The 14384-nt window shown below is 46.4% G+C and overlaps 1 long non-coding RNA gene across 2 annotated transcripts in view; it reads right to left on the bottom strand.

Moving 5' to 3' along the window:
• The window catches only part of LOC135981540 (uncharacterized), a 54792-nt gene extending 45433 nt beyond the window's left edge, over positions 1-9359 (bottom strand). The window contains exon 1 of one of the 2 annotated variants that reach the window (XR_010598606.1): positions 9246-9359. This is a non-coding gene — a long non-coding RNA (uncharacterized LOC135981540). The remainder of the gene's footprint in view (positions 1-9245) is intronic. The other variant, XR_010598605.1, reaches the window with a different exon arrangement.
• Between the last annotated feature and the right edge of the window lie 5025 nt (positions 9360-14384).

Genomic DNA, 14384 nt, shown 5'->3' with positions numbered 1-14384 from the left:
CTGCATAAGGGTGAGTTTCAACCTCTTTGAATAAGAAGATTTCACTCTCCGGAGCTGTCAATTTCACACACATGGCTGCCTGAGTTTATCTAAGGAGCTTAAAAGTATAGAGCACAGAATAATAAAGAATCATAAAGATGTGCATGAACGGAGAATTTGGTTTGAGCCGGGATACTGACAGACTGTGGGAGTCGGTTTTGCACATGACTCGGCTTTGTCAGCCCCAATTGTCCAGGCTTCAGTTATAGCCCAGTGAGATGGAAGCCAGGCCACAATCTTTTCCAAGAAGCAGGTCAAAGAGTATTTGGAATGTGAATATAGCTTGCAACCTCCTTAAAAGTAAAAAGGTCCTTTCACTGGTTTGAGACAACTGGCCGAAATTATGCAGATTACTATGCAAAGAGTCCTGCAGGTTCATTTTTGTGGGTTAAAACTAGAGATGGCCTCGAGCTTCAGAGCTCAAATGTAGATTTCCCCGAAGTTCTAGGATATTTGGATCTGGGGTTTCTAGTTTGGGCTAACAAGGGCAGAGAGCATTAGTTTGGAAGAGAAACTCTCCCAAGGTGAAAATCATAGGTCTAATGTTTTCTTTTTCCCAGTTTGGTGTCCGACAGAAGGAACAAAGGTGACAGAAATTACAGACCAAGGGTTTGTTGCCCCACACAGGTGGAGGGATGTGCATTATGTAAACCACTAAGAAGGTGGAGGGAGGGATAGCTCAGTGGTTTGGCCTACTAAACCCAGGTTTGTGACTTCATCCTTGAGGGGCCCACTTTGGCATCTGGGGCAAAATCAGTACTTGGGCCTGGTCCCCACTTAGTCCGGACTTCGGACTAAGGTACGCAAATTCAGCTACGTTAATAACGTAGCTGAATTCGAAGTACCTTAGTCCGAACTTACCGCGGTCCAGACGCGGCCGGAAGTCTCCCCCCGTCGACGCCGCGTACTCCTCTCGGCGAGCTGGAGTACCGGCGCCGACTGTGAGCACTTCCGGGATCGATCCAGGATCGATTTATCGCGTCTTAACCAGACGCGATAAATCGATCCCAGAACATCGATGGCGTGCCGCCGGACCAGCCGGTAAGTGAAGACTAGGCCTTGGTCCTGCTAGTGCAGGCAGGGGGTTGGACTCAATGACCTTTCAGGTCCCTTCCAGTTCTATGAGATAGGTATATCTCCATATATATTATATTAATTTAAGGTACCATCATTTTGGTACCAGCCTACTATCATAAAAGTTGATGACAGCACTATCCAATTTAACATAAGTACCCATTTTTCAAGGCACTGACTGAGTCACTTATTCCCATATTGCAACTAGGGCTCAGCATCAGTGCAATGGGCGCATCCAGTCTCTGCCCCTAACTTGCCATAGCCTGGGAGCTGCTCAATCATACAGAAGGAGATCCAGGAAGAGGTATCTGTGCCCCAGGCTAAACATGGCTTTTTGCAGCACTGTGAGGTTGCTGCCTGCATACATCCATGCATTTCATGTTCAGGACCCAATGTTGGAGCCTCAAGAAGTCCAGCCTCTCTCTGAATGCTTCTCTGAACTCAAATTATAAGTTCCAACCATCACTCCAAACAAGGGGCTAGTTCCTCATCTGATAAAATTCAGTGAAGCTCCACTTATGTCAGTGAGGCTACATTGAGTTACATCACCCAAGGATCTGCCCCATGGTGTCTCACTAAGGTGTTCCTCTCAGGTCAATTTACAAATTAATTCACAGGGGCCATGAGGTTTTAAGCCAGTGTATCGCTAGTTCTTTCCTTCTGCGGTTACCTTCTCCTCCCACTAGGAAGATTCTCCTGTGGTACCCCACCCCACCTTCCAATCCCCCCAGTGCTTGGTCCTCAAAATGGTTCCTTTTTCAGACCACATGCTTCATGCATGGGCCAAAGTCTTAGACCATCCCTCAAAGAATATGCACCATACATCACTGGTTGATTCCCTTCCTCTCAGTTTACCTGTGTATACACTCACATCTATGCCAACCTTCAGGTATACGTTGACCCTCTAAGTTAAGGTGGGGGAGGGGGTGGAGTCCCTATAGAAGTATATGACTTGGTATAAACCTAGGGAATTTTACAAGAATTCATGATAAGAATCTCTTTGGTGAAATTCTTGATCCCTCTGGGATTTATAAACAACAGCAAGATTTACCTTACCCAGGTAGCATGCATTCCTTCTCCGTTTGGGGGCTAGGCACCCTTCTTGGACCAGATTCTTGTACAAGAGGAGTATATCTCATACTTATTACCATGGCTACTATTAATGTGGTATTTATGCCACTGTATCCTTCAAAGCCGTCTTGTTCCAGAAGCAACATGGAGGCGATTGTGTCTTAGGCCAACCCATTTTCTAGGATATACATAAATAGCTGGGATATGCAATCTGCTCCATAATGGAGGAAGCAGGTTGTTCTCTGATGCACTGGCCACATTCCATACTGGCCATGACCCCACCTCCTCCTCACCCCTCCTTCTTCGGTGACTTGTTCCCAGGGTGAAGAGGGAGACGGTAACTGGGTCAAGCAGGTCTTGAGCTCCCCAAGCTAAAGGAACAGCTATTATTTTTACACATCATTCTATTACAGCAGTGCCTGACTCCCCCATCGGGGATCAGGTCCCGTCACAGGGCAGACCTTCTCCTACCTTCTGAGTATCACTGCCTAGCTTGTTCTTGTGGTCCCCTAATCACAACCACACACAGGTTGTTTCCCCTTTCACCACATGCATATTCAGTCATCAGTTCCAAAGCAAGAGAGAACGTTCCCCAGGCATACAGCAGAAGGAGACACACACAGCTCTCTCTTCTCCCAGCCTCACCACCTGCGCTCCCCTTACTTCCTCTTCCATCCCAAAAATAGATCCTCCCAACTACTGAGCCAATTGCCCTCCAAGCATCAGTAATCCCCAGCAGAAACGGGTTAATTGACCTCAGTTAAGCCTGCAGCCTTCCTTGTGCTGCAGTGAGTAGGGTGCTAAAGCTACCCCCCTTTCATGGGGCCCAGTTGTGCTAGGCAGTGCCTGGGGACCTAGGCTGGGGTTTCCTAAAGGTGCCTGGGGAAGTTCGGTGCCAAACAGCTTTTGAATCTCAACTAGGTTCCTTTGAAAAATCTCAGCTGAATTAAAAAATGTCCCTGTCGCAAAAATCTCAGGTCTCTCAATCTCTTGGATGTACCAGGTAAGGCAATTGTCTTGCATGCTCTTCTCCCACACAGCCACACGCTGGCCCTTTAAGTAAGTGTAAGGGCGGGGGGGGGGGGGGAAGGGAAGGAATGAATCCATTAGTTACAAGCCTGGTAATAAACCTCTTATTGTAACATAAAATAGCTGTTGTGATTCTGTTCTATGGTCTCGGGAGCATATGGCCATGATCAGACTCGGAAGGAGATGTAAATAGCTACGCAGAAGTAATTCTAATCAAAGACACATACATAGTCCAGACTGAAAGTTCATTGGTAAACACCTTGCTTCGTTTGCACAAGCTCTTGGGCTTTGTCACATTAATAGCAGCTGTGACGAAACAAAACCAAAAAACCATTGGTCTGTTTCTTTGCAGAAACTCTCTCTCTATTAATCAGACTTTCTACTGCCTACTAGAGCTGTAGATTGGGACTCAAGAGCCCTGGAGTCTATTCCTGGCTCTGCCACTGGTCTGCTGGCTGACCTTGGGCAAGTCACTTCACCTTTCTGTGCCTGTCTCTCTTCCTCTATAAATTGGGGAGAATGATACTGACCTCCATTAGAGTGTGTTTTGAGATCCACTGATGGGAATTGCTATCTCAGAGCTAGGTGTTATCACTAATAGTTTTTTGGTCGTCCATGGATTGGTATCAAAAAAACAAATCTATTGTAAGCTGAATGGAGGTAGTGGTCTCAATTTGTCTCTGATTCAATGCATGTACCACCTTCCCTGAAGTCCTTGCATGACGTCAGTGAAAGGAAGTATGTTTTGTTCAGGATAGGGCACTAGATTTGGGGTTCTATCGCCAGTTCTCCTATGCCATCTTGGCAAGTCACTTCACTGTTTTTCCCTCCTACCCCTTGTCTATCATGTCTATTTATGGTAGCCATAAATTCTTCGGGGTAAGACCTCTCTTGGTATGTGTATACAGAGCCTAGCACATTGAGACCTTGATCTTGGCTAGGACATAGGCCGTATCATAATACAAATAATACTAAGAGCCTGATTTTGCAAGCCCTCTGTGGGTAGATCTGTTGGAGCTGTGGAAGCAGAGAAAGAACTGACAGGAAGGGGATGCAATGCATGACAGTTCGTTAGCAAGAGTTATGCTAACTGTAACCCTAATAACGCGAGATTTGTAGAAGCAAGGAATGTGTGAGGCGAGTGGGAAAGAACTGTGTGAGAAGTTGTTGCGACCTTGTGTAGATAATATGGAATGTAGACTATGAGTCTACATTAGTGAGCAAAACAAGATATCAGAATGACCTTTGTATAAACAAAATGCAGCTGTTGCTCATTATTGTCTGTAACAAAAGGTATAAATGCTTGCTGTAATTGTTTACCTGTTGAGAGACCTGTTTAGCTCTCTCCCTCTATGCAATTGATAGAGAGACAATAAAGTATCTGATTTGCTGTACCCAAACAAAAAGTGAGAACTCTGTTATTCTCCGACAGAGCCAATGGGAGTTTTACCTATGTACAGGCAAATGAATGTATTGTCTAATCAAACCACCATCTAGACTTCTTAGTCCAAGTGCAGTGCTCTATCCATTATACCATCCTTCCTCCGAAGGGTGTCAGTTCTCCTTGTGCCTGTGGGCAGCTGGTTGTACGACTTGGATTGTAAAAAGAACAGGAGTACTTGTGGCACCTTAGAGACTAACAAATTTATTAGATGCATCCGAAGAAGTGGGCTGTAGTCCACGAAAGCTTATGCTCTAATAAATTTGTTAGTCTCTAAGGTGCCACAAGTACTCCTGTTCTTTTTGCGGATACAGACTAACACGGCTCCTACTCTGAAACCTTGGATTGTAAAGGCTTTTGAAGAATGAGATGAATCATTATTGCACTCTTCAGCCCTTTAAACTGCTATGACTAACTCCGGATGAAATTGACTCCTTTGGCCCTATTTTGAGGGCTTAAATGGGAAGTGGGTGGTGCATAGGCCAGGGGAGTGAAAAATCTCATTGAGAGTGAAAATGAAATGTTAGGTGTTTTCAAAACAATAATGGCACCTGGAATTATTTCATGCACACAGTTATATGCAACAGATGCTCCTTAGAGACCAGATAAACTGCCCATCTGAGAGTTCTTCTTGGCAGTACCAGTGAGCTTTGGAAATACCGTTGCATTCCATATGCATGAACTCTGCTTGCTCAGATGATCGGCGAGCCAGGATCTCAATCTAGCCGAATGAATTCAACCGGCCTGTGTTCGTTTTAACTCGGCTCACTGACGATGATTTACGGTCAGTGTGCATCACATGTTGTTCTTTGTGACAGGGATTTTCATTGACTATGTGCCTGTACAGCATCCAGCACTATGGAGGCCCAATTTCCATCAGCGCCGCCAGGGTGTACCACAAAATAAAGGTTAAATAAGAATAATGTTCTTCACAATCCTTCCAGTCCCCAATAACAAGGCCGACGTGAACATGCCGGGAGAGATTGGCTTTGTGCATTTTCAAAATTCAACATCCCCCTTTGCAAATGCCTTCCCTCCCCCTGCTTCAGATCACTCAAACTATTTCTTTCAGGAAACCTTTCTACATTAGTGCATTCATCTCTTAACTGAGAGCAGCCTCAAAACTCTCTCTTCTGGACCATTGTCCCATGTATGACTGAGGACTTGTCTACAAGGGGAATATTTACAGCGGAGTAGTTATGCTGGGGCAAATCCCTAGTATAAACACACCATCTTGAACCAGGATAAGCCACTTATCTCCCTCGGTCTCTCCCCATCCCTAAGAATGATGAGATTCAAAATAGCAGCATCTTTCCACCCTCAGCTCCCCTGCCACACACTTTTCCCTAATTAAATTCTGTGAAAGCTTTGGTTTATGGTTGTTTCTCAGCAACAAGAGCTCTCATCTAACGTCTCGAAGAAATGACCACAGAATTCGACAGCAGGATGACCTGAGTTCTATTCCAAGCTCTAGCACGTCCTGCGACACCTTGGTCAAGTCATCTTCCTCCAGCCCCCTCTGTGGGCAAGTGAGATAACAACCTACCTCTCTGGCATGATGGGAGAATTAGTTAGCTGATTTTTTAGATTGTGTCCATTGCTATATACGCACCAAGTATTCTCGCTCTTTTTCTCTAACATATAATCGAAAAAAAGCCAGATAGCTCTGCAAATAAAACCACACACCCCCACATACCTAAAATTGCGACAAGTGAAGTCAGACCATGGTCTCTTGGCTCCAGCAAGCATCCTACTTTGCCAAAGAGTTGCCATCAGAGCCACCAACACAACATGGGAAGAGTAGGCTGCTCCTACTCAGACCTCTGCTGCTGGTGGTGTCATTGATCTCCTTGAAGAATTTCTACAGGTAAGAAATGTATTTGAGCTGCTAGAGCAGAGCCCGTGAAAGTAAAATAAAATACCCATTAGTAGCATAATGTGTAGATCACCTATGCATACAACAGATTCCAGAAATAGTGCAGATTGCTATTAAATAATCGCAATTAGATATGGCCAATAATTCAAAAAGGGATTCATGAGCATTTTCAATTCTCTGTTAGACATGGAGTTACTGTAGGTGTTGTCCACGAGCACTGGGATAACATCTGGTTCTTCCTTCTCATCCTTGGTCATTAAATGCCTGATCTGGCTCTCATCAACTCTAGTGTAAATCAGAGGAACTCCACTGATTAGTAGGCAGCAGGTTTAAAACAAACAAAAGGAAGTATTTCACCACACAAAGCAGTCAACCTGTGGAACTTCTTTACCAGAGACTATAACAGGGTTCAAAAAAGAACTAGATAAGTTCATGGAGGACAGGTCCATCAATGGCTATTAGCCAGGCTGGGCAGGGATGGTGTCCCTAGCCTCTGTTTGCCAGAAGTGGGAATGGGCAACAGGGAATGGATCACTTGATGATCACCTGTTCTGTTCATTCCCTCGGGGACACTTGGCATTGACCACTCAGAAGACAGGACACTGGGCTAGATTGAGCTTTGCTGTGACCCAGTGTGGCCGTTCTCATGTTCTTATGAGATAAACCAGTGTAAAATCATTGTGAACGAGTGAGATCAGTATCAGGCCTTAAGCAAAGGATCCTATAGTCAATGGAAAGCCTCAATGCTTTGAATCAGGCAATAAGAGAGCAGTTAAACCTGTGTGTCCATCTGCATACCCACCCCTCTTTCTGGGTTCTTATACCTATCAAGATAGCCTCAACACTTCAGGTAGACAATCTGGGACTGTAATTATATAAAAGAGGGCCTAATTCTCAAGATCCCTTTACTCCATCTTGGCAGCATAAAAGGGCTATGAAGTGAGTACATTATATTGATGCCTATTTAAAGGTCTCTGCTTTGTCCTACGTATAACTGAGTCTGACCCCAGATCAAAAGAAGAAGAAAAGGAAGAGTGAGCTATTGAATTAAGTAAAGAAATAAATTTGTGATTCTTTCATGGCTTCTAATTTCCCCACTGTCCCACTATGGAATCCTCCTTCGATTCCGTTCAAAGTTACCTTGCTCAGTAGTCTGAGAAACCAGGACTCTGATGAGCAGAAATGAAGATAGTAATTCATGATCAACCTTATATTACAGATAATATATCACTCTCCGCTGTAGCGGCTGCCACTCATTAGTTTTGACCAGTTCTGAGTACACCCATTTGTTACAGTAATGTGGTTATTTTATTCTCAGAGAAAACAACTGCCAGGGATGATTTATATCCCACATACCGGTTGTAATGAATCATGACGTTACAGTGCGGTGTTTACAGCTAAAGATACTTGATTTGGAACCAAGTGATAGTTCACCCAATGGCAAGCTCCATAGGGAACGCTGATTGTTCCACTCACGGACTAAAATGGTTATTTAACTAAGCTTAATTTTTTAGAAAGCAAGTGTGGTTTCTATAACAACCAACAAATGCTTCTATGTACTAAAGATAGGCAACTGCCTTCGGGAGAATTGGAGATCTTGGGGTTAAGGCACAGAACTTGGTTTCAATGGCTATTAGCCAGGATGGGCAGGGATGTTTGTACAGTGCCAAGCCCAATAGGACTGTGATCTCAGTGGGGCCTTTGGGGATATAAATAACAATAACATCACTAAGTATTAGTAGCCAAATTACACAGAGGTAAAGCCCATCCCATCTGTAGCAATCTGCATTGAACCTGGAGGGAGGAGTAGTCTAGGGGAGGTACTAGAAAGCCAGTCTGTGTTCTCATGGCTGGAATGCCAGCTGCAGTACCTCTGCAAATAGTTGTATTAATACAGAGCCACTTTTGGTTTAAAAAGATGGATTCTTCTCATGCTATGGTGTACTAGGTATACCACTGAATCAATTGTTTCAGCATCCACAATATTGAGTGCACACACCACTTTAAATAAGAAAAGCTGACAATTACTGTAACTGCTAGGTGCACAAGGGGTCTTTGGGCTTGTACACACTGGCACTTACATGGGTACGACTTAAGCCAGGGGTATGGAAAAGCCAGCCCCCGAGCGATGCAAGTTATACCAACCTAAGCGCCAGAGTGGTTGGTGCTGTGTCAGTGGGAGACGTTCTAGCACGAGCAGCAGAACAGCTGTGCCACTGTGGTGATTCTAGTGTAGACTAGTCCTCTGGGTCAATGTTGTACTACTGCTCACAAAGACATTTGGCCTCCAGTCTACAATTCATCCTTTATGGTTGTTTTCCCAGTCTCAATCCCACTGACATCTGTAATATTCCAGGAAACTGTACTGAGATCCAAACTATAGATTCACCCTGGGTTACCCCAGCAGCTCTATCTTCTACCTCCAGGGCTGGGTTGGACTCGAATGGTGATCTACCAGTCTGGGTGCAGGGCCATGCATTGCTTCTTAATATATATTCCACACAAGTACATCTTCCCTATTTACTTAATTCTAAACTTGTTTCTTAAAGTAAGAAGAGTAAGGCAACAGCCTTTTAGGCAAGTAGCAAACTTCCCTAGCCCCTTAACTATAACCCTATTGCAATATAAAAAAAGCATTTATTTTCCTTCTTGAGAAGAAGGACTTTACAGATACCTTAACATATAAAGGCTGCAGACAAATAAGGTCCAACTAACCTGTAACATTACAGGAAACTCTATTGAGATTCACTCCACAGACTCACTCTGGGCCATCCTCTGCAGCTCTATCTTCTGCATAGGCTAGGTTAGCTCAGACTGGTGCTCAAAATGACTGCCAATGTGCACACCTCACACAACTCACTGCTGATTGATCAGGAACTTCCAGCTTCTAATTAAGGGAGTCTGGGCACACATGCAGGAAGGTCTGCAGTTAACAAAGCCTTCTGCACAAGCTTCTAAACAGCTCCTCAGGTCTCCCAAATCCTACACTAGTGCCCCAACTACTAGGCCATTCTTCCTAAGAGCATTCATTAACAAAAATAAAGAAAAAACCTTGATAACCTAAAGGAAAATAAAAACATTTCATCCCAACATTAAGAAATAAGTGAATCCAAAGCAGAGATGACTGCCAAACCCCCTGGTAAAGTCTGCATGGTATGCGGAGCGGAAATTGAACACATAGTGGAGAACTAACAAGATGTAGCATTTATTTTTAACCATTCAATTTACCATTCAATCAGCAATTTTCCATTTTTAGTGCTGTAGTTTATTACACACTCTAAATTATTCATTAGCATAACCATTCTTTTTCTTATTTGAATAGAAAAGTTCTGGAAAACGCCCTGCCATACTGTCAGCATATTTTCATTTTTTTCCCTAATACAGGTTTTTTGGGGGTTTTTGCTCAAAGTTTAGCAATTATGCTTGTAAATCATACATCAGTTACCCTAAAAAAACAACCTTGTCAGCAATTTCTCCTGTTGATTTTGAGATGCTTAGTCAGTTAGGCCCCAGGTGCTTTAGCTGTTCCTCAACACTTACCTCAAAGCCTGTGCAGGACCAACTCATCCCACGTACCCCTTCTTCTGCCCCTACCATGTTGTTCTAGGGTTCCATTTTTATGCCCCTTGAAGTTCCTTTGTTGGTTTCTGTACCCAGGGCCGGCTCCAGGCATCCGCTTACCAAGCAGGTGCTTGGGGTGGCCACTTCGGAGAGGGGCGGCACGTCCAGCTGTTCGGCTGCAATTCGGCGGACGGTCCCTCACTCCTGCTCGGAGCGAAGGACCTCCCGCCGGATTGCCGCCACAGATCGCGATCGCGGCTTGTTTTTTTTGTTTGGCTGCTTGGGGCAGCCAAAACCCTGGAGCCGGCCCTGTCTGTACCCCACCAAGGGATGCAAAGCAACTGAAGACAGTCCCAATCCTGAAAAGCGTACAGTCTAAGTAAATGAATAATTATTGGCATCCCACATTTTGGGTCTTTGTCCCCCCGCACCTTTGGGCCTTGGAAGGTTGAGAGGTATAACCCTAAAATAACAATAGGTAACGGAAAACTTCTTGAGTCAGTGAAGGGTGAGCCTCAGAAAGGTAGTAGTATGGATTCAGGAATAGATCCCTATTCAGGACAGTACGTAAGGATCTGTTTACATTTAAACACCTCCCTGGTCGGATGCTTTTGGAGGAGGTTTATTTTTTTTGCAGGACAGAATTTTGTTTATTTAGCTGCTCCTATAAAGACTTTCATTCCAGGACTCTCAAGGCCGCAAAATATCCTTAAGCTTTCCCATTGGCTGCTAAGATAGCCAATGACTATGAAGGATGTCGTCATTTTATCCCCTGACCTGTGGGCATGTCTAGGCTGCGGTAGCTGATGCATAAAAACTCCAGTGCCTGAAACGGTGCCTCCGTGTGTGAGACTGGAGCACTGAGATTGAAATATTGAAAGCGTCGTGATGAGTTCGAAGGCGGTAACGCTGCCCTCTGGGGGAAGCATGCCTTTACTTGGCCTAGGGACCTGGCAGGTAAGCTCCATAGCAGCAATTCTCTGGTCTCATTTTCTTTCCAGACTAAGAGAACATCAGTAGTGTCCTGGCTCCCAGGGAACTAGACACACACCCAAAGTTAATCTCATCGGACCGTTCTGCACTTGGGGCAGAGTGAAGTTTCTGGTGAGGTGTATCTGACGCTGTGGTGAGCAGCTGAAAGCCGAAGGGAGAAAAGCGCTGTGGAAATACATCCTTGGCAAGCTTTCTGAATAGCCCGGGCCCCACAGGTGGCAGGATTAGACAGGGTGATTGTTGGGTTTGTTTTTTTAAATCCTCCATTTATGCTCTTCTAATTGTTCTTTTAATTCCTGAGGTTGATCACTTGAGTGCGCATAGAGCGAGGGTGGAAAGCTGTAGGAAAGCAACGGGAAGCTTAAAAATCGAAACCCCTAAAGGCCGGTTCCTGTTTACACTAAAGCCATGTCACAGGGTGGCCGGCCCCTTTAAACGAGGCAGGACCAGCACACCTGTGTTAGAACAAGGGCTCCCAATTAAGAGGGTGGGGCAGCAGCTGGGACTACATAAGAGCCAGACTGTCCCTAAGGAAGGGGGAGAGGGGAACTATGGGGCAGAAAGGTCCTGCAGGGACAAAGCCATGGGAGGTGTTGCTCAATGAAAAGGGCAAGGAAGTATCCAGCAATAGGCCCTGACACGGACAGAGAGTCAATGGGAGAATTCTCCTGGGAGCTGTAGCCCAGGGTGGGCTGAGGAACTGTTTGTGTGTGTTTGGCTTAGGTGTGGAGAACAACACTTTGTCTGGCAAGAGACTCTGGGTGGGGCTGGCGATTCCCAAGCTTGGTGAGGAAGGCAGTGTCTTACAGGCCACTTTGCGTAACTCTGGCCATGCCAAGAGGCTGGGAATTAAGTGTTAATATTCACTGCCACTGCCAGGCTGCCTTACCCTGCCAGCGTGATGCAAAATGGCCTCCGTGTAGGTCAGAATCAGACAGACAAAAGTGAAGGAAAACAGTTGACAGTTCTCGTTCCCAGGTTAATCCGCCTGCACAGCATGTTTGTACAGTCAGGGCGGAACGGCCTGAGCTGGCGATCTTTACTTGGGTAATTCTCCTCCACGTTAATGGTTGTGCTGCCAAAGTCTGCAGCTCTGGATCTGGCAAGTCAATATTACAGGGAGAATTTGTTGTGGGGGTGGGGGAGAGTCTGCGAACCGTTCCCATTAAAACAGGTTTGTGCCTTTAAGAGGCAATTACGGCCATCTAGCTCTGCTCAGAGGAGGTCTAATTGACTTGGTGCTTAAAAGGCTGGTGGATCCGCTCTAGTAGGGGGCCCGATTTTCCTAAGAGCCCCGTTCTCCTTTAAGCGCATAGATGGAGAGAGGAAACAGGAGCTGCTGTTTGCTGAGCTCACCTTAAAGTCAGACCCTGGGCTCCCACCGGAGCCAGCTGGTGAACATGTGCCAGGTGGGTCCATCTTTCTGCTCAGTCTACACAGCATAGAAAGCGGTTACACCTGCAGCTAGCGAATCTGGCTGTTCAGTTCTGGCTGTAGCAGTTGATGCTTTTCAGCTCACTCCATTCCCAGTACATTGGCCAAATCAGCAGCTGTTGCACACCCAGCACTCTTGGAAAATAACCCTCGTGCAGACCAGATCTTGGGCAAATCACTTAAACTTTCTCCTTCCTGTTTGGGGCAGGGAACGCATTTTTATGATGTTCGTACAGTGCCTAGCACAGTGGGGCGCTGATCTTGGTTAGGGACTCGAAGTGCTACCGCAATACGAATCATTCTACTTGCCTACTAGCTATTAAATAACAGCAAACAGCTGTATATCAAACGGCTGTAAAGCTGCTGGAGATCTCTGGCCAAACAGATTATTACGGTAGAAAATATTATATCTAACAAGGGATCCCAGAGCCCTCTTTCCCCTGCTGTTCGTGTTAGAACACTGGGTGTTCAGTTGGTGCCTGGCTTGTCTGGCACCACGTTGGGTAGCAAGCAGTGGGCGGTATGTGACCGTCTCTTTGTCAGACAGGCAAGATAAGATAGTCTGCTTAACTGGAGATTTTCAGGGTGCATTGGATTTAAAAAAAAAAAAAGTTAATTACATGAAAATAATTCAAGTTCACATGGTCTCCTGTAGCTCAATCCATTTAAGTTTCCCGACCACGGTGCCTGTGAGAGCTCGCACCGCAAACCTAGCAGTGCTGTAAGACACAATCGTCTTCCAACGAGCTATACGGACTTCTCATTGAAATCTCTTGTGTAGCACCTACCGAAAGAACCCTGTTATAGAGGGGCTCGGCCGAGGCTCGTTCCTCCACGGGGCTGTGGGGTTTCCCACCGCCTCGCAATAGTTCACTATGGGCCCAGGCCCTGGGTCAGGGCGGGCCAGTAAACAAACAGTCAGGAGCTCAGGCCCTTAGGCAGGGGCTGAGCCAATAGTTCAATATGAGCCAAGGCCCTGGGTCAGGGCGGGGCAGCAAACAAACAGTCTGGAGCTCAGGGGGGTTCTGAGCATCTGGGGCGAGGGGGAGACTGCCACCCATGAGTGGGGTAGCAGGAGGGATGCAGGCCCACCCACTCCACTGCGTCCCAGCCCGGGGCCCTAGCAGCGGCAGAAGGCTCGCTGCTGTGTCAATGGGGATCCTGACCGCAACACACTGACATTGGTTCTGGCAGAGCTGTGGCCAGACCAGGGTCAGCTGTCCCCGGGCTACTTCCGGACTCCCCTTCGTAAGGTAGCTGGCTTAGGGCGGTGTCCTTGGAGGTTTCCAGCACAATCGTTTTTTCCGGGTAACTGGTGAGGGGTAGGCTCGGCTGCTCCTCTGGATAGCTGGCCAAGGGTAGGCTTGGCTGGCCCAGCCAGTCCTCGGTTCCGCCGCAGCCTGCCGGCGTTTCCCAACCCGGAGCTAGGCCACAGGCATTTGGCCTGTCCGGCGGCTGGCTTTCAAGTGAGCTCTGCAGTTGGGCTTTTCTACTTCCTCTCCTGCGCCATGACCTCTGGGGGGCGGGCGCAGGATCCACTGGCTCCGCCCACGTTGGTGCTAGGGGAGGCTCATCCCTCAGCGGGGCCGGGGGGTATCCCACCGCCTCGCTACACCTGTTATCAGTAGTCAGAAGGGGAAGGAGAAAATGGTGCTGCTGAAACAACACCCCTTCTCCCAAAATAGCTGGAGCCTTCTGCTGAAATGGACAGCGCTGAAATAAGGAGCAAATTGGCATTTTAGTTGGTCAGTAGGCTTCAGAGTTAACCCACAATTGTGCTGAATGGGGCATCCACACCTCTTGAAACTACTGCTTTAGAAATATTGCTACCTGAAGACTCAGGAAGTCAGCACTGTGGAGGATCAG

This window comes from Chrysemys picta, chromosome 2, assembly GCF_011386835.1.
Source record: "Chrysemys picta bellii isolate R12L10 chromosome 2, ASM1138683v2, whole genome shotgun sequence".
NCBI lineage: Eukaryota > Metazoa > Chordata > Testudines > Emydidae > Chrysemys > Chrysemys picta.
This window is presented reverse-complemented; position numbering and strand designations above follow the sequence as displayed.